This window comes from Coccinella septempunctata, chromosome 4, assembly GCF_907165205.1.
Source record: "Coccinella septempunctata chromosome 4, icCocSept1.1, whole genome shotgun sequence".
NCBI classification, from domain to species: domain Eukaryota; kingdom Metazoa; phylum Arthropoda; class Insecta; order Coleoptera; family Coccinellidae; genus Coccinella; species Coccinella septempunctata.
Window position 1 is genome coordinate 1277852 of NC_058192.1, and position 26806 is coordinate 1304657.

The following is a 26806-nucleotide window of genomic DNA, read 5'->3' on the forward strand; positions in this document are numbered from 1 at the left end:
CTGTAGTTTTCAGTGGACACACCAAGAAAAAATCAAGCTGAATAATTTCTGACACTTTGCCAATTCCCCGAATTGAGGTCAATGAACCGAGCGATTATCATCTAATCAACTTTATGGAAGGTTTACATTCCAACCTTGGTTCAGTGTAAACGCAGTGAGTAACTTCATCCTGCTCCGCAATGATTAATTCCATTTTCCTGCTCATTTTCCTTCTCGCCTTTTAATGATAAGATTTATCAGAGCTGGGTACATATTATAACGTTGTAAAACCCGAACCACTTATGCACATAATCGGCGAAAGATGATACATATGTGAGAGTCAACATCTGTCCAAGTTATTATATTTGTAGAAGTAATGAGAAGGTATCAATGTTTGCTTTCACAAATTAAACAGCGATGTTATCACTGAATAATATTCGTAATCGGTTCCACGATGGAAATACTCGAGCCTGAGTCGAACTGAATAGTCAATTATTCAGGAAAATTCTATCGTTAAGAACCCTAATGAGTGAGGAAACGAAAACTCTGACGTCATTTTTCTTGGTTACGACTTACGAGTTTAAAATAAATGTACTGTTCAGTTTATTCAGAGTCTATAAAGAAGTGTGACACTTATAATCTCTCATAGATAACTCGAAATGAACACTGATATAAATATGAGGTGATATTCCCGAACAAACATTCCCATTTCGATCAACTTGTTGCATAAATCACTCCGATGACCGACATATAAAGATGATGAGTTTCGCTGACCCATTTCACGATTCAAGTGGCCCAAAATACCACTCGTGATGAATAAACCCCCCAACCTGAGTTCGTTCACTCGGAAATCTATCTCCGGAACCACACAAGCATACCTACCTATTCGAATCGTGATTTCGAAGTGCTATACAGGCTGTGACATGAATTCTACCGAATACATGTGTCTAGCTGAACAGATGCCCCATTCAGAAAATCAGATAACTTCAAAGAGCACTCCAATAATACCTATGACTCTCTGCAATGCATAGTTTGACGGAGGCGACAGAAATCTTCAACACTTGTAATATTTGTACCCATTTAAATACGTCTGAAACGAAGTTCTTCATAGATATAGTTAATTAAGGGAAATTCCCCCCTAAATTCACCTTCTACCTAAACTATTGAGTCATCCTTGAAAACGATGACCCAGGAGATAACCAGAGATGCAAAATATGACATCAACAAAGTGAAAGGTTCGGTCGACGCTTCATGGACCAATTCTACAAGAAATTTTCTACGTTTATGCCGCTTCCGATAACAGCAAAACGGGCATACAGTTTCAACCCACGTCCTATATCGATCAGACATTTCCACGGCGGGCTTGTACTTTGAATCATACCTCCTTGCAATATCAATAATGCAGGATGAGAAAACTAGGAGCTCTATGTAATGGGGGGGTACTTTCGGAACTTTATGGCCTCGGGGAACCTCCGTATCAAGCTCATGGGAAAATTAAACGGTTCAGAAAGGTTATTTATGAATCATTGAGGTTTACACCCAATTTGTCGTTGAGGATGCCGGCCAGCTGAATAGCTAGTAAGTCTGAATTATTAGCGGTGCATTTGGCAAATTCGGGCTCTATAATGTGGACGTATTATTAATTGGGTCTCTTAGATGTAAATAAGGCATTACGATTTTATGCTGTGATCCGTAGTAGCACCGTGTTGATTCTATCATTGAAGCACACTTTCTTTACAATATTGAACGATGAAATTGAGGATATTCCTCAAAGTGTTGAGCTGGACTCAAGAAACTCCAGATACATTGCCAAAAGGATTCTTGACTTGATCCTTTTTGCTACTTTTATTCACTTCAAACACTTTCTATATTTACACGCAGAGAAAAATGGTTTTCCGATAATGAGTTCGTTTCCATATCGATCAGCGCAGCCTTCGTTTGTGAAGCTTAGTCATCGGGATTTCCCCTGAGAAGACGCAGGAAGCAATATTCTTTTATTGGTCTTCTTCCGGGCCCGGAATAAAAAGAATGATTATCATTCGACTCGACTCGGAATCACACAATCTGCGAATCTCGATAGAATTGCGGATCCCTCGAAAAACAACAGATCTAATTCTCGCAATTATTCTTGTCTGGATCGGCAACGTTTCTGTTTGGGTCTCTGCTGAATCGATTGGAAAAAATACTGTTCACTGTCACCGAGTTGGGAATGGAAATTGCAAGCTTCAGACCCGGGTAATTACAGACCAATTAATCTATGGCCCAAGTCGGCAGAACGTCCTGGTTCATTATCATTTAACCTCTAACATTCTACCGGTTCTCTTCTTAATATAATAAATCCATTTTGGTATTGAAGATGAAACCCACCAGATATTCAAATCCGAAAAATAAATTACCAAACTTTTAAGTCTTTCTTCTCCCATCACTTGTATTTTTCCCGGATATTCTCATATCTCATGCCCTCATCTTCAGTTGGGCAGAGGTGAAAACACTGGCTAACCTTTGAATTCTATCCAAGGTTTCCTCCTACCTCACATAGCCTGGACACAGCTCAGAATTGCATCATTTTTACCCCATCTCTCATTCATTATATTCCTTTTCCAAATCCCTTCAAACTCACGAACAGATCGAACCGAATTCAATTTCGCAATACGAAAAAGACCGCAAGGATGGTGATGTCCGGTATCAGTTTCAGTTGCTTTCGATTCCGATTCTATCCAAAGTTCAACAACGGAAACTTTTCGCAACTAGACGCAGGTTCACATATAGCGGACGATATCAAAACAAACAGGACAATATAAATCGATTTCCCATTAAGGGAGAAGTGCAAACATCGGGCGGACATGTGAGCCTTGGACATGTTTCACCGGATCAGAAAAAGTTTCATTTCAATGGAGGATGCCGCTCCCAGTACCTGGATAGTCTATCGGCTTTTTCGGGTCCTGTTCCTTCGATAATTGCTTGCTCATAATTAAAGAATACTCCTACGGTAAAACGCAGGACATGTTTTGCTCTTCGAATCAAATATCCTGGATATCATGCAGCACTTTGATTGAAAGAGTTTCACCAGTTGAAAGACCCATCTATTGAAGTATTGATCCTTATTTTTTATATTTACCTAGCTCAGTCAAGAGCTCCATTATGCAAAAAGACATTTTGACCGATTTCCTACACTAATCCAGTGATTACAGCTTGATGAGACCACCTCAGTAGTTTCGTCTTTGGTGTAGATTATTGTTCCATGTTTCTTTAATTCTGAAAAGATTCCCAGCCATCCGGTTTCGCTTTCCATCCATTCTTTTTCCCACCTCCCTTCTCATTTCGATTGTGGACGACCTTAGTGTGCGAGTGGCCGAAAAATTATCATAACCCACGCGAAGTCAGCTGTTTTCTCGCATCACAATAGGGTCGACCAAGAACACGGAATATCATTATGCGGTCTCTTTTCTTCTGTGCGAAATAATAAATGATTGGGATCTTCGCGAGTCGAAGCGCACATTTCCTTCTGGTTGAATATTGGGGGATTTCGAATTCTAAGAGCATTCGGAACGAGTTAATAACTTCCAGAGAGAATCCCCCGGCTCGTGACGCATAATGGAAATGAATATTGATGTTGGTTGACAAATTTATTCGTTTTTTCGCTGTGGGGTTACTCCCACCGATGTCGTTTCGTATTCGGCGGTAATAGAGGAGGTGTAGGATCATCATCAGGGCTTGGTAGGACTAGATCGTTTGTGTCTGTGTTGCTGTTCATTGTTTTCTAACATCCATGTTCGGTTTTTTCGTATTCTCTTCTTAATTTAAATTTTTTTCTCATTGAGCTTGGTCTTAATGAATATATATAATGAAGAAAATTCACGGCCTTTTAAACTTTTTTTCAGTTGAGGAAAGAGATGATAGTCGGATGGAGCCAAATCTTGTGAATAAGGGGGCTGTTCTAGTAATTCAAACCCTAAATCACGAATTTTTTGCATGGCAACAAGAGATTTGTGTGCAGGAGCGTTGTCCTGCAAAAACAAAACACCTTTAGATAGCTTTCCGCGTCTTTTCTCTTCAATTTTTTCCCGTAGAGTGGCCAGTAATGTCGAATAGTAATCTCCGGTTATTGTTCTACCCTTATCCAAAGAATCAATCATGATTACTTCATGGCAATCTCAAAAAACTGAAGCAAGGACTTTTCTAGCAGGACAGGAAACTTCTTACGTCTTGGAGAACCAGAGTGTCGCATTTCCATCGTTTGTTGCTTTGTTTTTGAATCGTGGAAATGTACCCAAGTCTCATCTATAGTAACAATTCGATTTAAGAAGTCTACATCGTTTTCAAATCGAGCACAGATCGAACGCGATGCTTCTACCCTTGCACGCTTTTGGTCTACATTCAAACATTTGGGGATCCATTTTGCAGCAATTTTTCTCATGTCCAAATCGACGTGAAGTATATGATGAACGCGTTAGTATGAAATATTCAGTGCTTCAGATATCCGTTTTAGCCCAATTCGATGCTCTGATAAAATAATGTCATGAACTGCATCGATATTTTCGGGGACTGACATAGACATTGGCCTTCCCGATCGAACATCATCTTCAATGGAAAAATTACCTCTTTTGAAGCTCGCAGTTCAATTTTTCACAGTCGCATACGAAGGACATTGATGACCAAGGGTATTAAGCATATCTTCGTAGATCTGCTTATCTCTTAACCCTTTCAAATACAGGTACTTTCTTGATTTTTCACAATTTCGGTGGACATCTTCTTTCTTCAATTCAACTTCGAATTGATGGCGTCAAATGCAGAGCCCTCTACCTGGTTGAGATCTGAACTCAGGTTGCGTGGCAACTTCGACATTATACAGCTGCCCAAATCGAGAAAAACATGGCATAAAGTTCAGCAGTGGATCGCATCGTCCTTGCATATAATGGCTTCAATATCCGTCCGTGAAAATTGCCAATCGAGTCGCTTTCCAACGTTTTACTACCCCCATAAAACTGACAAATCAGCATGCCCCCCTGGTCAATTTCCACTTTAGCACCTGCACCTGCCGAATTCTGGCGTATTACAATGAACACTGCATCATGCATTAGAATGCAGGAAAAGCAATCATTACCGGGTAACATGACGCGTAAATCATGCGGATGTGGAAGGTCTGGTAGTGTTTGGTGTCGGGCGCAGCAGATGTGGACAAAGTTGTCGTGCATTTCGCTTCCGTATTTCGCAGCTTACCGTGGAAGAAGATTGCAGTTTAGGCGTATATTCAAATTTATCGCGTGTCGTCATATCACGTCTTTAGTTATTGTCTGACAAGGTACGAAGAGCAGGTATAGCGTAGTCGTTGTTGAAACAAGCTGTATATTAATATGCCACATAAATGAGGAATTATAGTGGAAGAGGACCTTTTAGAGGGAGATTATTCATTGGAAACAAACGATTCTTCGGCTGATGTAATTAATCGTTTTCTGTGGCTGTAAACAGACTTTCCAATTCCTTTCCTGATGTCTCGAAGGTATTCCTGCATTTAGCAGTCGTCGTGTACTGATTTTTTCCTCAATTGTTCTCGATTTGAATCGAAAATAATTGAAAAAATGGAAGCAGCATCGATGCATATCCTCCTGAGCAACTTGACCAAATCAAGTGGATATAGGAAATATTGTGATACGAGCTTGGAGAAGGTTCATCCGAATTCAATTTTTCAATTTTTCCATACATATGTAGGGAAAAATTGACTATTTCGAAGTCGCAGATCAAGAATTTGTAATTAAATTTTTTGTGGGATCATTATTTGGGGAAATAAATCACTTTTAGTGGAAAATTTCGAAAAAATTTTTCAAATTTGAGGAGTTTTAGCAGCCAGAAAAAAAGCACTGGACGAATGCTGATTTTTTTGATGATAGATTGGTTCTTTGCGAATAGAAAAAACTACATTTCATTCATCTGCCGCGAACTGTTTAGATTTTATGATTTTTTCTGCGAAGGTCCAAAATTTCGAATTTTTCATCGACCAGAACTTGAAAAGTAATCCTTTCAGCAAAATTCTGTTTGCTTATTCGTAATCTACGCCCTCGATTTAGTAAATACTCCAATTTTAGTGGAAATCGGAGAGATAACATTTTTTTCAAATTTTCCATGCATATGTATGGAAAAATTTCAATTTTTTGAAAAAAATTTTTGGTCTCCGATCAGAACCAAATTTATACTGTCGACTAATTCGAGGGCGTAGAACACGAATATGCAAACAGATATTTTTTTAAAAATTTATTTTTCAAGTTATCGTCGATGGAAAATCGGAAATTTTGGACCTCCGCTGACAAAATCATAAAATCTGAAATAATAGCGGTAGATTAATAAAAAATGGTTTTTTATATTCGCAAAGAATCAATCTATAACCAAAATAATTAGATTATTTCCAGTACCTATTTTCTGACTGCAACAGCTCCTCAAAGTTGACCACTTTTTTCTAAATTTTCCGCTGAAAATGATTTATTTTCCAAAATACTAATTCTACAGAAAATCTAATTGCAAATTCGTAATCTACGACCTCGAGTTAATCAGTATAATGACCCGGGTCCATCTAGTTGAATGATTTATTTCTTTCGGACTTGAAGTAATATCGTTGGTGGAGCGCGGGTAAACATGATAAGCGGGCGAGGGTAGCATACGAAATTCTTGAAAATCAAAAAATTTTTATTCTTCGAACGATATCAACCTGGGTCATTTTTCTGATTAATTCGAGGTCGTAGATCACGAATATGCAATTAGATTTTTTGTAGGATCAGTATTCTGAAAAATAAATCACTTTTAGTGGAAAATTTCGAAAAAATTGGTCAACTTTGAGGAACTTCATCAGCTAGAAAAAAGGCACTGGACATATGCTGATTTTTTTAGTGATAGATTGATTGTTTGCGAATAGAAAAAACCACATTGTATTCATCTGCCGCGTACAGTTAAGATTTTATGATTTTTTCCGCGAAGGGTCAAAACCTCGAATTTTCCATCGACCATAACTTGAAAAATAATTTTTTTTAAAAATATCTGTTTGCATATTCGGGTTCTACACCCTCGAATTAGTAGACAGTATGAATTTGGTTCTGATCGGAGACCAAAAATTTTTTTTCAAAAAATCGCAATTTTTCCATACATATGTATGGAAAATTTGACAAAAAACTTCATATCTCCGATCGCCACCAAAATTGCACTGCTGACTAAATCGAGGGCGTAGATTACGAATATGCAAACAGAATTTTGCTGAAAGGATTAGTTTTCAAGTTATTGTCGATGGAAAATCGGAAATTTTGGACCTTCGCGGAAAAAACCATAAAATCTAAACAGTTCGCGGTAGGTGAATGAAAAATGGATGTTTTTATACGCAAAGAATCAATCTATCACCAAAAAATCATCATTCCAAGTATGATTACTGGCAGAAATTGCGAAAACACAGTATAGATTCTAAATCCGAAAACAACAACAACGTTTTGTACAATAAATCACCTTTCGAGAGCGCCCAAAAGGTCGAACAATCCAAGTTGAAGTTCATCCGGCCAGAGGCCGCTAGGAAGGCATCTCAAAAAACTATGACCCAGACAAAATGCAAGACTTCCATCTATTCAGAAGCTTCACGCTCGGCATCACATGCACGGATATTTCGTCCGGTTAAAAATAGATTAAAATACGTCTAAAATTAATTTCGGTGGCACGCAATGAAGTTTCGTAAGTCTTCTGTATTTATGGTTCCCCAATTTATTTTTGGCATTCCGGAAAACATATACGCGCCACGTACTTCGGCCGGGCTTGTTTTCAATTTTACATATTATCAACGCCGAGCAAGGTACGGGCATTATGGGGCATACATTTGTGATGCAAATTGGGAATGCCTTCTCTCCCTGTACGTTCCGCGTCAAGTTTGTTTTCTTGAATATTAATGGGGTAAACTGTAAAAGTAATTTTCGAGAGCACCGGATTAAGCCGTGAATGGATCTGTATATTAACCTGGATTTTTACGGTGAGATATCGCCGTTTCTAATTGTACCTACAGAAAATTTTCCATTATTTTATAAAGGTCCTTAACTCTTAACTCGTACAAATATTCTAACAGTAGATTCTTGAGGTCGAAAGAATCACATTTTTCCCTATCCATTTTTTCCGAATCGGCTCGGTTTAAAAGATACAGGCTGTTGAAAAAACATAAGAAACTGTTATTTTTAGTTCTATTTCTCAAACGGCTTCATCGAATGAGATGGATTTCGGAATGTAGTTTTACATTTATTTGATGAATCTTCTTCGAACACAAGATATCACCCACGTCTTCCAGTTTTCTCATTATGACCATTACGTAGCATAAAAATACCAAAAATTCAAAGAACCCAACGCTTGAAACTAAGTTGGAGGCTCTCTAATAAATATTTGAACGTTTTGTAAAATAAAAGTATTCCTCATATCTTCTCGTAAAATGCGACGTGTTCGAGTAATTTGAGGATAAAAAATACCTGTGATATTCGGAAAATTGTGTACTTTGGGTTGTTTTTCCGAAAGGGATTTTGTTTCTCCAGGGATGGCATAGCTCATTATGAAAACTTGAAATGGCTATATCTTCTTATCAGGGCAGAATCGGAAAAAATGGTATAGGAAAAGTGTTTCTTTCAACCTCAGGACTCTACTGTTAAAAATGAGTCAAGGACTCATCCTGTATGCTTGCATTTTACCATACCTTCTGTATTCCCCAGACATTGCTCCTTCTGATTAAAGGTTTCTCCGATGATTCGGCATGTCACCTCCTTCAGAGAAATCGAAAATTGACTCTAAACTTGGATCGCCTCAGGAGGCGAGACATTTTGTCGAGATGAAATTCAAAAATTGCTTGGGACGTGAAAAAAGTAGTAGCCAGAGTTAGAGAACACTTTGAGTGATCTGTCCATTCGTTTTGTACTGAAATAAATGAATTATTGACCATGTTGAAAAACATGGCCTCACTGAGTCAGTGCTTCTCAAAAATTAATATCTTCTAAAGTGCTCGCCGAAGCTGAGCCTAGTCCCAATCGATTTCTTATGAAAAGCTGCATGTATGGAAAAAATGCCAACTAAATCGATCCGTAAAGTCCAGCCAAAATGGCGAATACATGAATGACTAGAGCCTTGTCATTGGAAATGATAACACGAAATCTACCCCGTTCCCCCTCCAGTTCAAAAACGTCAAAATAGAAAAAAAAAAACGCGTTTTATTCAAACATACCTTCTGGGAACATAACGGAAGCCATTCCATGCGAACCCTCCACCAGATAAGGTACATTAAAGGTTCGTTTCCATTTTGTATCGGAAAAGCCGAGCAAATACCGAGTTCGCTCGGACGTTAGAGGCCCAACGTGCCCGGCCATCTCGATGGGTTTTTCCATCGCGATGCCTAGCCGAGCGATCGGTTATCGTTCCCGAATAGAAATAAAGCTTTTGTTGCTGATATTATCCCGAATATTACCCACATCAGATGAAATGATAAGGGGAGGCTGCTGACGACGAGAATGAATAACGAGACTTTCTGCAGAGGACGCTGGAAATTCCTACAGGGACGGAGACGTGAATGGGATGGATTTCTGAGGAAGAAGGGAAGTTTTGAAGCGAAATGGAGTGTTGATGAGCATCTCGCGTCGGGAAACCAAGTCTTCTGCGGATTTTTTCGATGATTTAATGACATATCTCGGTATTATAGCCTCGAAAAATTTTAAAATCCCTGAAGGAAAGGAGTGCTTTTGCGAGCTAACATAATCGGAAGAAAAGCTTAAATTCTTCAGTGAATGCCTAAATTTCTCACTGAAGGTATACACCATTTACTCTAGTAAATTTTACAAGAATACGAGGATATATTGAAAAATTCTTAGCCTACTATAGAACCAAACAAAATTTCAATGTCAATATTCTTCCCCGTCGGAAGAAAATTTACGACCTTTCACTTTTTTTCAGTTGAGGAAGGAGATGATAGTCGAATGGAACCAAATCTGGTGAATAAGGGGGGTGTTCTAATAATTCAAACCCTGAATCACAAATTTTTTGCATGGCAACAAGAGATATGTGTGCAGGGGCGTTGTCCTACAAAAGCAAAACACCTTTGGATAGCTTTACGCGTGTTTTCTCTTTAATTTTTTCCCGTAGAGTGGTCAGTAATGTCGAATAGTAATCTCCTGTTATTGTTCTAACCTTATCCAAAAAATCAATCATGCTCACTCCATGGCAATCCCAAAAAACTGAAGCAAAAACATTTCCAGCAGATTTTTGGACACGAAACATCTTAGGTCTCGGAGAACCAGAGTGTCGCCATTCCATCGATTGTTGCTTTGTTTCTGGATAGTAGAAATGTACCCAAGTCTCATCCATAGTAACAATTCTGTTTAATAAGTCTACATCGTTTTCAAATCGAGCACAGATCGAACGCGATGCTTCTACCCTTGCACGCTTTTGGTCTACATTCAAATTCCATTTTGCAGCAATTTTTCTCATGTCCAAATTGTCGTGAACTATATGATAAACGCCTTCGTATGAAATATTCAGTGCTTCAGATATCTGTTTTAGCCCAATTCGACGATCTGATAAAATCATGTCATGAACTGCATCGATATTTTCGGGGACTGACACAGAAACTGGCCTTCCCGATCGGTCATCATCTTCAATGGAAAATTTACCTCTTTTGAAACTTGCAGTCCAATTTTTCACGGTCCCATACGAAGGGCATTGATCACCAAGGGTATTAAGCATATCTTCGTAAATCTGCTTACCTCTTAACCCTTTTAAATACAGGTCTTTGATGATGGCTCGGTACTCCAATTTTTCGTTTTTCACAATTTCTTCTTCTCTTCATCTTCTTTCGTCAATTCAACTTTGAATTGATGGCGTCAAATGCAGAGCCCACGATTTTCACAATTTCGGTGGACATCTTCTTTCTTTTAATATATTGCGTAACTCTTGTTTACTTTTTTGGCCACAAACTTCACACTGACACTTCTAATGAGTTATTGTTCGTTGCTATGGTAACATAATACTTTTTTTATGCATGGAACTGGCCTAGGCTGTTTAAGCAACTAATTCTTGGGAACAGTAAGGTACTCTCAGGAGATATCCTGCAGGTGAAGTGCTGGCATGTCACGTTCTTCATTACGCGATGTCGTCCCAGAAAGAAGGATAAATCATTGATGAAACTCCTCACATCTCCATTGTTGTACGGCCTCAGAGGCCTCGTCATTCAAATGGAGATAATGAATTTCTTTCCCACCAAGCGGCCGTCATTTTAATACGTCATAATCGTTTAATAACGCGGCAAAGGGCATGATGAACATTTTTATCGGGTATAAAAGTTAGATTCCAAGCTCCGAGCACAATGGGAGCTCATTCATATCCAAGGATTGATACCTGGATGGCTTGCCGACGAGTAAGAATTGGTCGCATGAAATTGCAGAGTCACTTTTTTCAAAACTGATGATTTGAAGCTTTACCTATCAGAAAACTCGGATCAGTTTCGACATTGGTTCACAACAATGCAACAGAAACCTTCAACTGTCCATGCTGGATAAATATTGGAAAATAAAAGTATTCTTTATATTTCGGGTAGGTACATTGGCTGAATACAACTCTGTTCAAGATCCACAGATGTGTAGTATCATAGATTCAGCCTATTATTTTGTGACATTAGCTTCTATGTAGTTCTCGATATAAAACTTTTCGAGGAAAACTCCTAGCAGATTCCCGCAAATTGTGATATGCTTACTTGACAGTTTTATCAAGTTTTAAAGATAATCACGAACTGTTGCAGAAGTTCAGAGCTACGTTCAACCACAGAGTATTAACCTTCAAACTATCATATCCTACTTGATTATGAACTCAATCGAACTCATGTTACGTATTTCTGAAAAAATCTTCAAGTTCTAGTACCTAGTTAGGTACTTACAATGTTGTAATATGCCGAAAATAAAAATCTTTATTATAAGTTTCAAAAGCAAATTTTGACACCTGTTCTCGTCTTACATCAATCAAATGTACTATATTTAAAAGAGGAAACAACAAAATTCAGAGCACCACTTTAAGATTTAAATGTCCGAGGAACATTTATGAATTCTATGATGAAAGAAAAAAACTTCTTTTTGGTATCGATTTAATTGGCATGAATTCCAATATATTCTAAAACAAAGTCTGAAACTATAAAAATCGACATTGTGAAAACGAAGGAAACGTTAAACAAATTGATAAGAACGATATTGTTAATTAATAAACCATTCACAGGCGAATGACAATCATGACGTTATTCCATCATAGAGCAGATCGAATCGCGCAGCGATCGGCTGTTTCCGTGAGTCCACGCCATGGAAACGATAGATTTGACAACAGGAAAACATACAAACATATTATACATAAATCTACGGCATGCAACTAATTGCGACAGGACCCCGAATGTTAGTAACCCATATTCACGTCAAGAAGGGCCTATTCACCCAGACAAAAGGCCAGCCACTCTGGGCGTGCCTGTCAAAACGAGGCGTTTAACCTCAACGTCCTCTAACCTAACTGTGATAGGCTTGCATCGGAGAAATTTTACCTGAGTTAGTTGTGAATGACGAGGACGGGCCAAATAGCTGATCAATGACAGTTTCGACACAACACACAGGTAGCAAGACACATAAACAAATAAAACGTTGAAACTAAAGTGTACTAAGCAAGCAGACGTCGTACAACCGACGTGAAAGCTAGCAGCTGACGGAAAATAGGATTTATTTACACATTCATGTTTCGGTTCGCGCCGCCAGGATTCGGTGCTACGTTGCCGCGTGGGTGGATTAGTAAGTAATACAATAAGGTCATTGTGATAATAATTTGATTGAGAAGGGCTCTACACTCCTTCGCATGCCTCGGTTTGTTGGGAGCGTAGTGCTCACCACTTCAATTAAAGTTATTTGTAGCTCTCAAATTAGAATCAACGTTGCTTGCACCATTTATTGAACACTCATTACTATCTCTTGAAGGTTCTTTTTGAAATACACTACGCCAAGTGCTTTGATTTCCCAATGTTATGAGGACATATAGAAGTAAGAAGAAGAAGGTGCCTTGAGTTTCTGTGCAAATGTCGTTTGAACCACAGAAACAAGTCATCTGTATCAAGAAGATGTTTTCTCGATGTGTATTGCTTCGACCGTACTTATTTTCAATGATTTAAATATTAACAAGTTAAGTATTGAACAATTATTTGTTTCTGCATCAAAACAGTTCGATGAGAGCTGCATTATTAACTTTTTCATTTTCACTTGCTTGTTTCAGATATAACTTCGAGATGGAGAGAGAAAATTTTCATTCCATTTTCACGTTTAAAAACGACATAATTCAACCCATAGCAAAAAGATTATGTTGACATTTATCCTTCCAGTGAAATAATAAAATTTCAATTCACAATTGAAATAAAATAACATGAGTACGAGTGGATAAATGTCATCTTGCTCTTGTTGCTATGGACTGAATAATGCCCTAGCAACAATGAATCGAAGCGATACTTTTCATATCATTTCATAAATTAGATAATTCTCTAGAAAGTGAAATTTTCACATGATTCCACATCTGCTGAGAGATAAGGTTTGCTCATTAAGGTTTCTGTCCTGAGTTTTTTATCATACGCCAAATTGTAATGTACCCCGTTACACTAACCTTCTGCTGTAGCTCATACACATGCTAAATTATTTGATATCTGAAAATGTATTGCTGACATTCGAAAAAATATAGGTACATACCCACTTTTCTGCAGAATATTATGTCCAAGAGCAACCAAAGTTCTCACAATCACTCTCACATAATTCGCCATTTTCTCTTGACAGCTAAAATTGGGAATGCGGAATTTATGGTCTGTCTCTATGTTGAGAACATTCATAGAGATCATTACCTTGATGAAAACAACAAAACTTCTAAAGCAATCACGAAATAATATGAGAAGAGATAAGGACAACTTCCAAATACATATCATCAATTGTCAAAATTCAATTACATTATACCTAGTCAAAGGATGACTTCATTTTTTCAATAAAAGATGTAAGGTAATATGTAGCATACAACTTAATGGATTATTTCCTTCGATTAAGACATTTCTATAGTTCATGAATTCCAAATGAATACCTACCTCATTATTTGAGGCTGGAAAAAATATCTTACAGCTTACAGCTACTCAGATCAGAAGCAGAATTATAAATTGCAAGACCCAAATCCAGAAGTTCAGGTATAATACTGGCAGCCATGCAACGTCGCTCGTATACATCTTGTTGAATCCTCGGCAGCAAAAGTACAAGTTCAAAGAGCGGGGAATTCAAACATTCTGAATTATTGATCACACTTCCTACTGTGAATAACCCAATTGTGCGTAGAAGATTGCGTTTTAATTTTTTCACAACCTTTTTATTACTCCAGGTCCGGCTAGGGAAAACGATATCCTTCATCCTTGAGAACTTTTGGGGAGAGAATATTTGAAATGCGATTTATTGCTACTTGAACCTCTCACACCATTCGATTTTCGTTGTGCCTGTTGATTGTACAGAAAAACTTCATCCAATTCTCACGTTTTTAACTTTATGGCTTTACCTATCAAAAATGATTAATGTTGCCAGGTTTACCCATGCATCGGATGTCAGAAGAGGATATTCTATAGTTCACTGATTATCCAGTTATTTGGTTATGTCGTATAAATATCAACCAAAAATTCAAAAATCGCTCGTTGTTTTTTACTAAGGTTTCAATTCGTGTGCTCTTGTATCAAAAATACCATCCATTTAATCAGATTTCTCAAAACTTGACTTCATCTGTCAAAATTTCTTATCTGAGTTGATTAATTTTTCGATCTCTCTTCAAGAAGAGTTTGTCCTACTTCAAATCGTAATGTCTTTGTTTTCTCACAATTTAACCTTAAGAATTATCGATCTTTCGTTGAAAACAAAGCACACAGACTGCTGTAAGGGCATAGGCCAATTAGATACCCCTATTATATGGCCTTCTGAGATATGTACGATGATGAATCGGAAGAAACACTAGCCATCTTCAATTTAATAACCTTGAGGACTAATTCATTTCAGTATATAACAGTAAGATCCGAGATATCCCGCAAACTACCAATCAGGGAACACATCGATTGCACTTTACCCATTAAGTCTGGAATTGTGCCGACGTAAATCATATTAAGCTCTTCACAAAACCCTTTTCCAGCTTCTTTCGGAAGCCTCAATTACAGGAAAATGTGAAAGTGCCGGTGCTGAGTTGCCCGCAGCATACCCTCCATTTCTGCTAAGGTTTTCCAACTGTAATTGATGAATTGCCACCGAGTAGTGTGTATACGTGCAACTTAATAGAGGCAGTGGCGTTTTTCGGTGGTCTACAAGGACGCCAAGGGAATCTTTTGTTCAATTTTCTCCTCACCTCTTCAAACTACAAAAAAAAACACGTTTAGCAACAGTACCACATGGATTTTTATGCCGTCATCGTAGCCTAAAATTTGCCAAAATATAGTAGGAAATTTCCAGCTCCTGCAGACGGTCCTGATGACAAACCTTTCTATATGCAGTTAATTTCTCACGAAATATGCGCTTTTATTGTGAATGAGAATTAAATTCCTATTTAGAATTTTCTTATACAGGATGATATCCAGACATATCAAAAATTAAGATACTTTTCGATAAGTTTATCTGATAAATCCAGCTGCCGATGGTTAAAGCACAAAGTGCACTACGATCTACCCTCTCCCATCGAAAATCATCTCGTTGCGGACGAAATATACAAAGATGAAACGGAGGAGATACAAGCGCTGTTGACCTGAATCTCTCAAACTGTCATTCGCAACCGAAATCACTCTAAACTATAGCACGAATTTCGTAGTCCCATAAAGTGCGTGTTTCTAATTAAATTCGGCTTCTGACATCCTGTTCAAGGCATTTTAGCTGTCATAAATTCGGAAACGACAGGATGAAATATCGGTTATTACAGACTGAAATCAAGGGCGAAACTCTTACAGTGATGATATAACAATGATGGGGGATGAAATCCTCTGAAAGGGCTAAAACAGGTATCATCAGAAGGAGAAGATTCACCTCCATATACGTATTGATATCTAGTTAGCCTAGACCGACACGTTCATTATATAGTTCACGTCATGACATGAAAAAAATTGCTGCAAAATGGATCCCCAAATGTTTGAATGTTGACCAAAAGCGTGCAAGGGTAGAAGCATCGCGTTCGATCTGTGCTCGATTTGAAAACGATGTAGACTTATTGAACCGAATTGTTACTATGGTTGGGACTTGTACGATCCAGAAACAGAGCAACAATCGATGGAATGGCGACACTTTGGTTCTCTAAGAACTAAGAAGTTTCGTGTCCAAAAATCTGCTGGAAAAGTTCTTGCTTCAGTTTTTTGGGATTGCCATGGAGTAATCATGATTGATTTTTTGAATAAGTGTAGAACAATAACCGGAGATTACTATTCGACATTACTGACCACTCTACGGGAAAAAATTGAAGAGAAAAGACTCGGAAAGCTATCCAAAGGTGTTTTGTTTTTGCAGGACAACGCCCCTGCACACAAATCTCATGTTTCAAAATTCGTGATTTAGGTTTTGAATTACTAGAACACCCCCCTTATTCAACAAATTTGGCTCCATCCTACTATCACCTTTCCTCAACTGAAAAAAAGTTTAAAAAGTTGTAAATTTCCTTCCAACGAGGAGGTAAAAAAAGCTGTGGAGGTCTGGTTTGCAGAGCAAGAAGAAACGATTTTTTTGAAAGGTCTAGAGACGTTGCAGGTTCGCTGTGATAAATGTATCCAATTAAGAGGAGAATATGTTGAGTAATAAAATATTTTGACATTGAAAGTTTGTTTGGTTCTATAGTAGGCTAAGAATTTTTCAATATATCCTCGTACATAGTTGAATTATGCACATAGGTCATAACAAAAATGCTTCCTAGAGGAAAAAATAATTGTTTTTCATTTTTTCCTCAACTTTTTCACATCCCGCTCGATATAACTCCGAGAAAGTCAAATCTCCGATACTCACTCAGCCTCTGGGACAGAAGCATTAAATTTGTATCGATGGAGGCAGCCAGCGTGCAGGATGATGCAGTTGCCTCCATCCATTCTTGGTATCTTACACTCCACTTTCACATTACATTAAATCGCTTAAGGTCGTATATCAGGATTCGTGAAAGCTTTTAAAATTCCATGCAGAGAGACAATACCGTCTCGGGCTCACATGTTCGCCCTCTGTGTCTTATCTACCCAAATCTCCATACGGACCAGCAGCGTGGCCTCTCCTTTTTTTCCTCTCTGCAAAATCGTTCCTATTATTCGCATGAATATATTTTCTTCGCAAAAAATCAATTCGATAGATAAGGGGGAGACGTCTGTTTGCTTGTGGTGGCTGTTTCGTGGACATTATGCATCGCTGAATAAAATATAGGAGATGTATCTCAGTATCTCCTCAAAATAGTGGATTGGACTCGCACATCGGTGGTTCCAGTGCACTATGACAACGATGATAAGGTTTGGGAGATATTCCATTCGACAAGAATGGACTGTTTTGTCAGTATTTGTATTATTTGATGAGGGATTCTCATCGAGGAAGAATATGATTATAAAAAACCCCTGAAATTTGCACCTACTACATTGAGTGAATTTGACCATTGAATCACCGAATTCTTCGTATTCAAGGAACTTCGAAAAATTCAAATCCTATTACAGCAATTGGAGAGCCTCATCCTAAGAGAGGAATTAACAATTCTGTTTATGATTATGAGCTGAAAAAAACCAATGCAATTCAATTTAAACTGTAAACGGTTATGGATTCAAACAAGCGAGCAAAAGCTTCAGAATCCACTATACCCCTTTAATTTTCTCGATAACTTTTTTACAATCGTAATAACTCACTCTGCGTATTCAACCTCAGATTGCAGCGCTGAGTTATATTGGCCATCAAGCAGCTGGACCCAATACAATCCTTTTAGTCAAATTGAATCATAGCAAATACAAGGGGAAGCTATTTGCCTTGGGCGAAAGTGGGGAGATTTCATCCAAAAATAGACGAATGCATTAGCAGAGAGAAAGATAAGGGCTACGCACAAATTTTCCCGTTGATTAGTTTAGGTTAGGTTATCAAAGCTAAGGCGGGGCAAAGCAAATTTGGTACGATGAATTGAATTCGATTACTAGTTCATAAGGTTTGAGAGAAGACTCGGAATGAGACAATTTCCAGACAGCCTTGTGAGAAATGAAGCGTTATTACCTCAAGTTCGTCCTCTGAAAACTATATACAGTAAGTTTTCTATTATTATTCGTTTTTCCCTTAATAACAAAAAAATGATGCACCCCAAACATTTGCAACGTAAATTAGGTACGATACAAGCGTTTATCCACAAAAGAAAACGCCGCAAAAGCAAATCAAGCAGCTCGAGAAATAAAATATTCATCCTGCACCTCATATAACCCCTATATTTATTTGAAATGGGAATTGGAAGGCATGGAAAGGAGAATGAGACTTGCCGAGAATACTTCCACAGTTTTATTCGCAGAGATCATGTGAAAACTGTCAGGGAGAAACCGAAAATTTCGAGGCATATGAAGCTCATATTTGAGACGTAATTCTGCGGTGGAGAGTATTTTCTTTGTTTTGTATAGAAACCTGCAAATGAAAAACTCTCAGGAATTTTTTCTTTCATTTACGTCTGTTAGTTGGGGAGCCGACGATGCTGTATCGGGATTTACTCGAGCGTCGTGAAGACCTAGTGGATTTTGAAGATTAGATGGAAGAAAATAAAAGGTTCTATGATGTATGCACTTTCAGCGGTGGGAAAAGCGTCTGCAGGATCTCGAAGATGTAAAAAAAAATCGTTACTTGTACATACTCGAGCGTGTCAGATTTTTTGGGTGTTGTAGACGTGTGGACCCATTAATCTGACAGTAATCTGGGGGGTTTTCTTAATCTGACACTTTGAAGATGATAAAAATCCCTTTTTTCCGAATATTTTCCTTCCTGTACCTCAAATCGTTTTTGTATCAATTATGAAAGTCGTAGATAATAAAATTCTGCACAACTTTTGTCTGAAGCAATTTTACATACTCCTAAACGTTCTCGAGCTAGAGGGCGATAAGGGCGAGAAGCTTAGCCACACATGCGAAAGGGCAAGGTCAATGTAGAATCCCAGTCTAATCTACAATTGTCAAAATGACAAGGTATTTCTATGATGACAATTTCGAAATTAGTCACGAAAATTTTAGTGTTGTCTGTGACTGAACCTTAGAATATGCTTTTTTCCAACGAGTGTATTTTCGCTTCAGCATGTATCGCTAAACACCTCGCATTTATCGCCATATATCTCAAAAACGTTTGAACGTATAAAAAATTGCTCGGAACAAAATTTGTAGAAAATGTTATGCTCTAAAACTTTCATAATAGATGCAAAAAAGATTCGAAGCCCAGGAGAGGAGATAATTCAAGAAAACTGATTTTTGTGAGCTTTATGGCAAATTTTTATTGTTTCGGCTTGCTAAAACTGTCAGATTATATTATTTCCGTTATTCTTGAATCATTAGCTTCAAAATAAGAAAAAAAGAAACAATTTCTCTTATAAAGCTGGAAATTCCCAATTTGGTTCAGACGATTTTCCAGCTCGACCAGAATTTTCCTTAAGAAGTCTCACAGTATTTCATAAAAAATCATGTCTATTTTCGAAAACAGCCGTCAAATAGCCCTGTACAGAAAAAGACTGGAAATCTTGATCAAAGAAAACGACAATTTAGGCGTTGAAATCAGTTTTGTCAACCGAAACGACATAAAAACGTGTTGCTCAGAGATGAAAATCTGTGGAAACAGTTTGGATAATCCTACTCGAAAAAAAGCTTATGACATCGAATTCACAAAGAATATACCTAACATTCAGCGGAGGTTCACGTATAGTGAAATAAAATCTCTCGTCGAAAGCATTCCAATCCAAAGTGCGATTTCTCCGGTAGAACCTTCACCCTGTATTTCCATTCCTGAGGAACTGCGGATTTGGTCTCAGTTATTATTCATGGATATTGCTTTGAAGAACCGAAGAAAGTGGAGCTAGACCGAGAAGGCGACCTGTTTGATATTCCACACCCATAGGTGTATCGTCGGCATAATTCCGGAGATGATCAAAGTTCCAGAGGAGAATTTCCTCATCCTAAGGATGAGATTATCACCGTCTTTGCATACAGGTTCGATATAATCCGTATTGTCAACACGCATCAAATTTGATGAGTTTTGTTACAATACCGAATGAAATCTCACCCGGAATATTGGATGAGACCCCATTCTCCCCGATGCAGACTCAATTTGTTTCCGCTGAATCACCTACCACCTTTCTGCCATCTCCTGGAAACTAATTTAACTTGGAATTTTACTGCGACACCGCGGAAAAACCGTAGTGGGATTTTTCCGTTGCTCAGACTGATTTGACGATTCGTACTTGAAGGGCTGAGACGGAATGGGAACAGACAATTCGTGGTTTAAGGTGGAACAGTCAGCCTCATCTTTTGTTGAAGAGTCTCGATACTCTCGATATACCATTTTGAGGGTGTAATAGTTGGGGAGCCGAAGAGGGAAATTCGGGATTTACTCGAGCGTGTCAGATTAATATAAGGGGACAAACCTTGGACCTTGGACTATTTTGAAGCTAATGATTCAAGAATAACGGGAAAAATATTTTAAATAAAAAAGTTTTAGCAAGCCGAAACAATAAAAATTGGCCATAAAGGTCACAAAAATCAGTTTTTTTTGAATTATTTCCTACCCTGGGCTTAAAATCTTTTTTGCATTCATTATAAAAGTTGTAGGGCATTTCTACATTTCTACAAATTTTGTCCTAAGCAATTTTTTCTACGTTCAAACGTTTTTGAGATATATGGCGATTAATGCGAGGTGTTTAGCGATACATGCTGAAGCGAATATTCACTCGTTGGAATAGTACATTCTAAGGTTCAGTCACAGAGAACACTAAAATTTTCGTGACCAATTTCGGAATTGTCATCATAGAAATACCTTGTCATTTTGACAATTGTAGATTAGACTGGGATTCTACATTGACCTTGCCCTTTCGCATATGTGGCTAAGCTTCTCGCACTTATCGCCCTCTAACTCGAGAACGGTTAAGAGTATGTAAAATTGCTTTAAACAAAAGTTGTGTAGAATTTTATTATCTACAACTTTCCTAATGAATACAAAAACGATTAGAGGCACAGGGAGGGAAATATTCGAAAAAAAGGGATTTTTATCATCTTCAAAGTGTCAGATTAAGAAAATCCCCCCTGATTAGTGTCAGATTAATGGGTCAACACGTCTACAACACCCAGATAAACCATTTGGTCCATTTGTATGAAAATCTGACACGCTCGAGTATGTACAAGTAACGATTTTTTTTACATTTTCAAAGGACCGCTGTGACCTTGCGTCACGCCCAAATTGTCAGTCCCTTGAAAAGTAGCTTCCTTTGGGTCCAATTAACAAGAGTTTCTTCTCATCTTCCTCCTATTTTTCATCAGAAGTTGAAATAACAATGAAGGAAGAATCAGTTCGGGATGAACCAACCGTAGAAAGTCAATCAAAAATGACTGATGACACAATAAAATATCGCTTAGCCCGGTTAATCCTTACTGCAGGATTCCGGGACCGGAGTAGGCCCAACTCAATTGGCTGAATGATAAATGTTGCCGGGGCATTTGCATATGCCGAATGATATACGAGCCTCATCGAAATCAACAACGAGGTATCATCCTGCCGCTGGATATGGCCGATCTATAAATTCTCAATTTTCCCCGTTTCACCTGTTCAAAGTTACGTTTGGGTGGAATTAATCGGAAATTAGCGAAGTGTGCATCTTTTATTCATGCCAGATTGCTGCTCGGCGAATTTCAGAGGCCTTCCATCAATTCGAAAAAAAATATATAGAGATACCCACCTCAGAATAATTTCTTCATCTTTGAAATTCACCTATTATTTCATCAATTCTTGTGTATAAAATTCCTTCAATTAATGCTGATCAAAATTGAGTCCTCACCGAGTTCTTCATAAAAAAGGGGAAAAATCATCTATGCTCTTCGAAGTCCTCTGTGAAAGATCACAGAAAGGGAGCTATCCGGGCAAAGCTAGACTGTCAGATTCTCGCTTCGGCCATCTTTGAGCCACCCCCGAATTCATAACCTGCAGAACGAACGTTACCATACATTTCCCTCGAACATGAATTTCGCCGAAAAACTCAATAACTTCCTTCCCGTTCTGCAGGGAACCGTGTTGCTCCTCCTGCTCCACGTTGTTTGTATGAATTCTTGCATCGTAAATTGAGCTGTCTCACACTGTAGGACATAAACGTCTTCCGTACAGGCTACTCGATCTTTATAAAGTAATAAAACCAACGTGTGCTCAATATAAAATTGGTAAGTCATAAAATGTTACAACCCCGAACGTATAAATATTGAAGGGAAATGTCACAGAGCATATCCATTACAGGGGCAGTAACATTGGCGGGAAATAATTTAAATTAATAGAATCTGTCAAATGTGACGGGGGACGTGTTTTAGGGCGCGTGACTTTCAGTCACCCCTGAGCATGTTCCCTGTTGGGAGGATTCCTTAATGGGCTTTTTCTCATCACTCTCAATGTTTTCTGATATTGCAATCATTGGAAAATATCCATACAGTGTCACTTAATCCGTTGCAAAATGGTGAAGGTGTCGGTTTATGTATAATTTCCGAAGATTCATCGAAAATCGAATGCCAACAGAACAATTATTCATTCCTCAATAGTTCAATGTATTTTCAAGTCGATGGGTGGTAAAAAACCGAAACCAGAAGCATTACTCTTTGCTAAACTTACGGAATTTCAAATTCAAAATTCTTAGCAACGATTTTTTTGAAAACACGTTACAAACCAAACACTCAATCCCATCTTCAATGTCTTCTGAACGATTTATTGAAATTCAAATGTATTCTATTAGATCTGGAAAGCAGACATCTTTCCAATACATAATTTGATTTAAACTGACTACGGGAAAAACAAAGTCTTATTTCTGTATGTCCACTCAATTTTCATCAGAGATCCCTCTCCCCAACGTAACATTAATCGCCACTCTATAAGTCAACTATGAAAATAAACCAAAGCATAAATGCTCATGGACCCCAACGCCAAAGTATATAGCAGAAGTTATGATTAGAGATTGATGTTATTAGTAGTCCCTCACTCTTCCCCTCTCGTAGCAAGAGCAGTTAAAACTGAGTCATAGCTATAAAAAGTATAGTAGTTTCCCTACTTCACACTAATTGCCAAATGTAATCAATATTCAACTCACCCAGCGGAAGTAGTAATTTCGCTAACATAAACGGATTAGCGAACCTAGCATCATGTTGTCTTGATGCGTTCGGAATTTAGACGAACTTAATAGTGTGAATGAAGCTTTGTGAAAAAATAGCCCTATTTCTCAGGAGTTATTCACATTATACTGATCATACAGGGTGAGTATAGATATGTATATTTGAACAAAAGATTCCTGCAGCCAACAGAAACTGTTTTTCCTCTAACCAATTTCTCTTCAAGTCAAAGACTCACACTGTAGACTTACTCACTTCTCGAAGTAGGTTCGAATTGATTGTTCTATTCGATAATAACTTATTACAAGCTGAAACCTGTTTCAGCTGTGATGATTTAAATATTAATTCCTAAATGGAGATAAAACTTTCGAATCTAATGTCTTATCTTGCTAAACAATCTCCAATCTCAGTAAAACCTGGCATCATGGTAAAATATTCTGAAACGGTAGCTTTTCCTATAATGAATTCTCTGTCATCTGGAAATGAGGGAGCAAATCTATAAAGATCTTTTCGAAGATTTTGATATTCCTCCAGCAGTCGCACATCTGATTGTGAATTATTGTTGTCCGGACATGAATCAGGCGAAGAGATTGATGAATCTCGAGGAATCTAATCCGACGCCACCTGTTCCTCTAGTCCTACGTCTCTGAAGATCGGGGGTACCAAGAACATTTGTCATCGTCGACAGCAGATATGTGTTCTATGAATGAACAGAGTTGAAGAATGTAGGAGATTTAAAGGGCGATTTTTCGCAGATATTGACTTCCGATCCATGCAAATGCACCGAATTGATCACTGGGGGAACAGTTTTGGTCTAGAAAATACTGGAAGGCGTCAGAGGTGGATGCACCTGTTCTTTTTTGCATTTTGTTTGGTTACTTCGATGTACTGAAAACCGTTCAACTCTTGGACGAGCCAATAGGTCTAGAAAATCAAGTGTTTCATTAAAATATTCGTGGAATTCAACCTTAGATTTTGAAGATTGATCGAAATTATCTTCTCCATCATTGACGTTCGTTCTTCAAGCTCCAATTCAGCCTTATGTTCTGATTTCTCCGGTTCAAATTTCAATCATCCATGATTCCGCAGTCATCGCAGCCTAATTGGGAATAATCAACTGCAGTTGTATTCCCGGTAGCCATGACAACTCACGTATCGTATTGGAATTATAGCTATGTACGTTGTGGTCCTGCTGTGCCATATTGGCAATGCAAACTGGGATTTCTTGGGGCATCGCTCTAGCTGAGAGCAATTCGCGAAATCTGTGGGGAATTATGGGATCGGTTTAATCATGACGACCGAAATTAAGACGTATGTCGATTATCAGATCATGCTGCGTCAGAAGCGGTGCAGTTAAATTTCTAATTTTGTGTTCACATTACGAGTTTTTTTGTTGCAAAATTGACAGGACTGTTCTGGGTTAAGCCTTCGTTCAAGCAACACAATAATTGTTCAAGTAGGAAGGCTTGATTCTTCACGCATGAGTTGCAGTTGCTTATGGTCGCACACGTGGACCTTAAGAAATATCCTCGAATTTTATTTTTTTCTTAAAGTTATTAATACGCACAATCAAGAGCAAAAAGGAAGTTTTTCCTAGACTAGAATATCCAATTCAAGTTTAAAGAGTGTGGTTCGTTTGATAATAGGTTATGATGTGGATAAAAATGTAATTGCAGTTCGTACAGAAGTATGAATTCGTACTTGTTGAAAAATATACCTATATTTCATTCACTTTTATTTTAGCAGTCGGTTGGCCATGGAAATTTGACACATTTCACTCTGTATAGTACGAAAATGTGGGGTTATGAAGCTTGTCAAAACATTTTTGGGTTTTCAATCAACGCTATGTTGCCCGTTCTACGTAAAAGTTTCTGTTATTACGTATTTTATCACAATGTCGAATCTCTTCGGAAAATATGTGACGAACATAATTGAAGTTTATAAAAACTGATTGAAGTCATACCAAATCCTGCAAATTTGCATGGAAAGTACAAGAGATCAGTATAATATCATAATATGCACCAGCTTGAGGAGAGTTAATGTTCGTTATCTTCTTTGGCTTACATCATTTGTATATTTCAAAAATATGAACTCGAAGATGAAATGCATATGATGTAGTGGTTTGGAATGGGTTTCTCCCGAAGGAATTAACAGATAATTACAAGAATGTTAAATTCTTCAACAAAAATCATCTTGCATCAATATAAGTAAAAATAATTGAAGGAAGTTTCAAGTTAAGATGAACCTTTGACCAAAAATTTCACATGAATAAACAAGTAACAGGGCAACTTGAGCGTATTTGTGGCTATTCATCTTAATACATTGATGTAATAATAATAATTATAGGTATTTATTAGTACCTTGAGACATTTACATTGTATAGGACAAGTCAAATGAAAAATAGAAAAATCCATTTTAGGGAACTTATTGTCAGATGACATTTATCGAAAATCCTGTAGTAAACTTTTCGCATTAATTCACTCAAACATAAAATTCTGAAATGCCACCACTTTTTTGGGTCTCCCAATAGAAGGAAATTCTTTGTCATCCTCTTCATTCACAATCTTTCTGATTGTGGAAATATCCAGCTGAAATATATATGTCGTTTAGATTCAGATGAAACATTATATAAATTCTCTTACATTGAATATGTTCGCTACCGTCTGACGTATTGTAGATTTTAGAATATCAGGGTGTAACTATTTGAATGAGTGGACCTGAATTCTAAATAGCACTTCTTGAAACCCTGTTTTTTTTTCAATCACTTTCAGCAATTTCGTAATAAAAATTGATATTAGTTGTGGCAACGGCGTTATGACATTAACGACATTCCATGAGTGCCAACCTTACTTCGTTCTAGTTACAAAAACTTGAGAAAATCATTTCATGGCCAACCGACTCCTAAAATAAATTTGAATGAAGTATACTGATCAGTATGTTCGCTTCGTGGAGTATCACGACCGAGGTATATTTCAGCGAACCAATATCCTCCCCTCAAAAAAATCTCATAGCGAACGAAACAAGCGAGCAAGCAGCTCGACGGACAGCAAATTTATCGGAAAAGGTCCCTAAAACAGTTCCGATACCGCCATATTTCACCATGAACGATGATGTGCGGCCGGATGACAACTCAGTACAGCATTATTGAATTTCCTAACAAATAGCCGAAGTTGGGAAAGTTGGCTGAAAAAATTCCACGACATATTTCCTTTCGTTTTCCAGTCACGTCGACGCGTATAGGAACGAAATGAAAATTAAGAATCATTATTCTTTTCAGCTTTGTCGACCGGTTCCTTAATACCTTACTCCTTCTTAAAACATTCGGGAGAATAAGAATGCATGACGACAAGCGACGCTGGCGTCTCCGTCTTGTTATTGGGCATCGCATCTGCGACTCGCTCGCAACCGACGCCCGCTGAATTTCAATGAGGCAACCTGTGTGGGTCTTCTGCGTGTTCGACTCGG

The 26806-nt window shown here is 37.9% G+C and overlaps 1 protein-coding gene across 4 annotated transcripts in view; it reads right to left on the reverse strand.

Moving 5' to 3' along the window:
* Nucleotides 1-12714, reverse strand: part of LOC123311426 (muscleblind-like protein) — a 234452-nt gene extending 221738 nt beyond the window's left edge. For all 4 annotated transcript variants that reach the window (XM_044895369.1, XM_044895362.1, XM_044895367.1 and 1 more), the window contains exon 1: nt 12542-12714. The gene's annotated coding sequence lies outside the window, so the exon portion shown is untranslated. The remainder of the gene's footprint in view (nt 1-12541) is intronic.
* Between the last annotated feature and the right edge of the window lie 14092 nt (nt 12715-26806).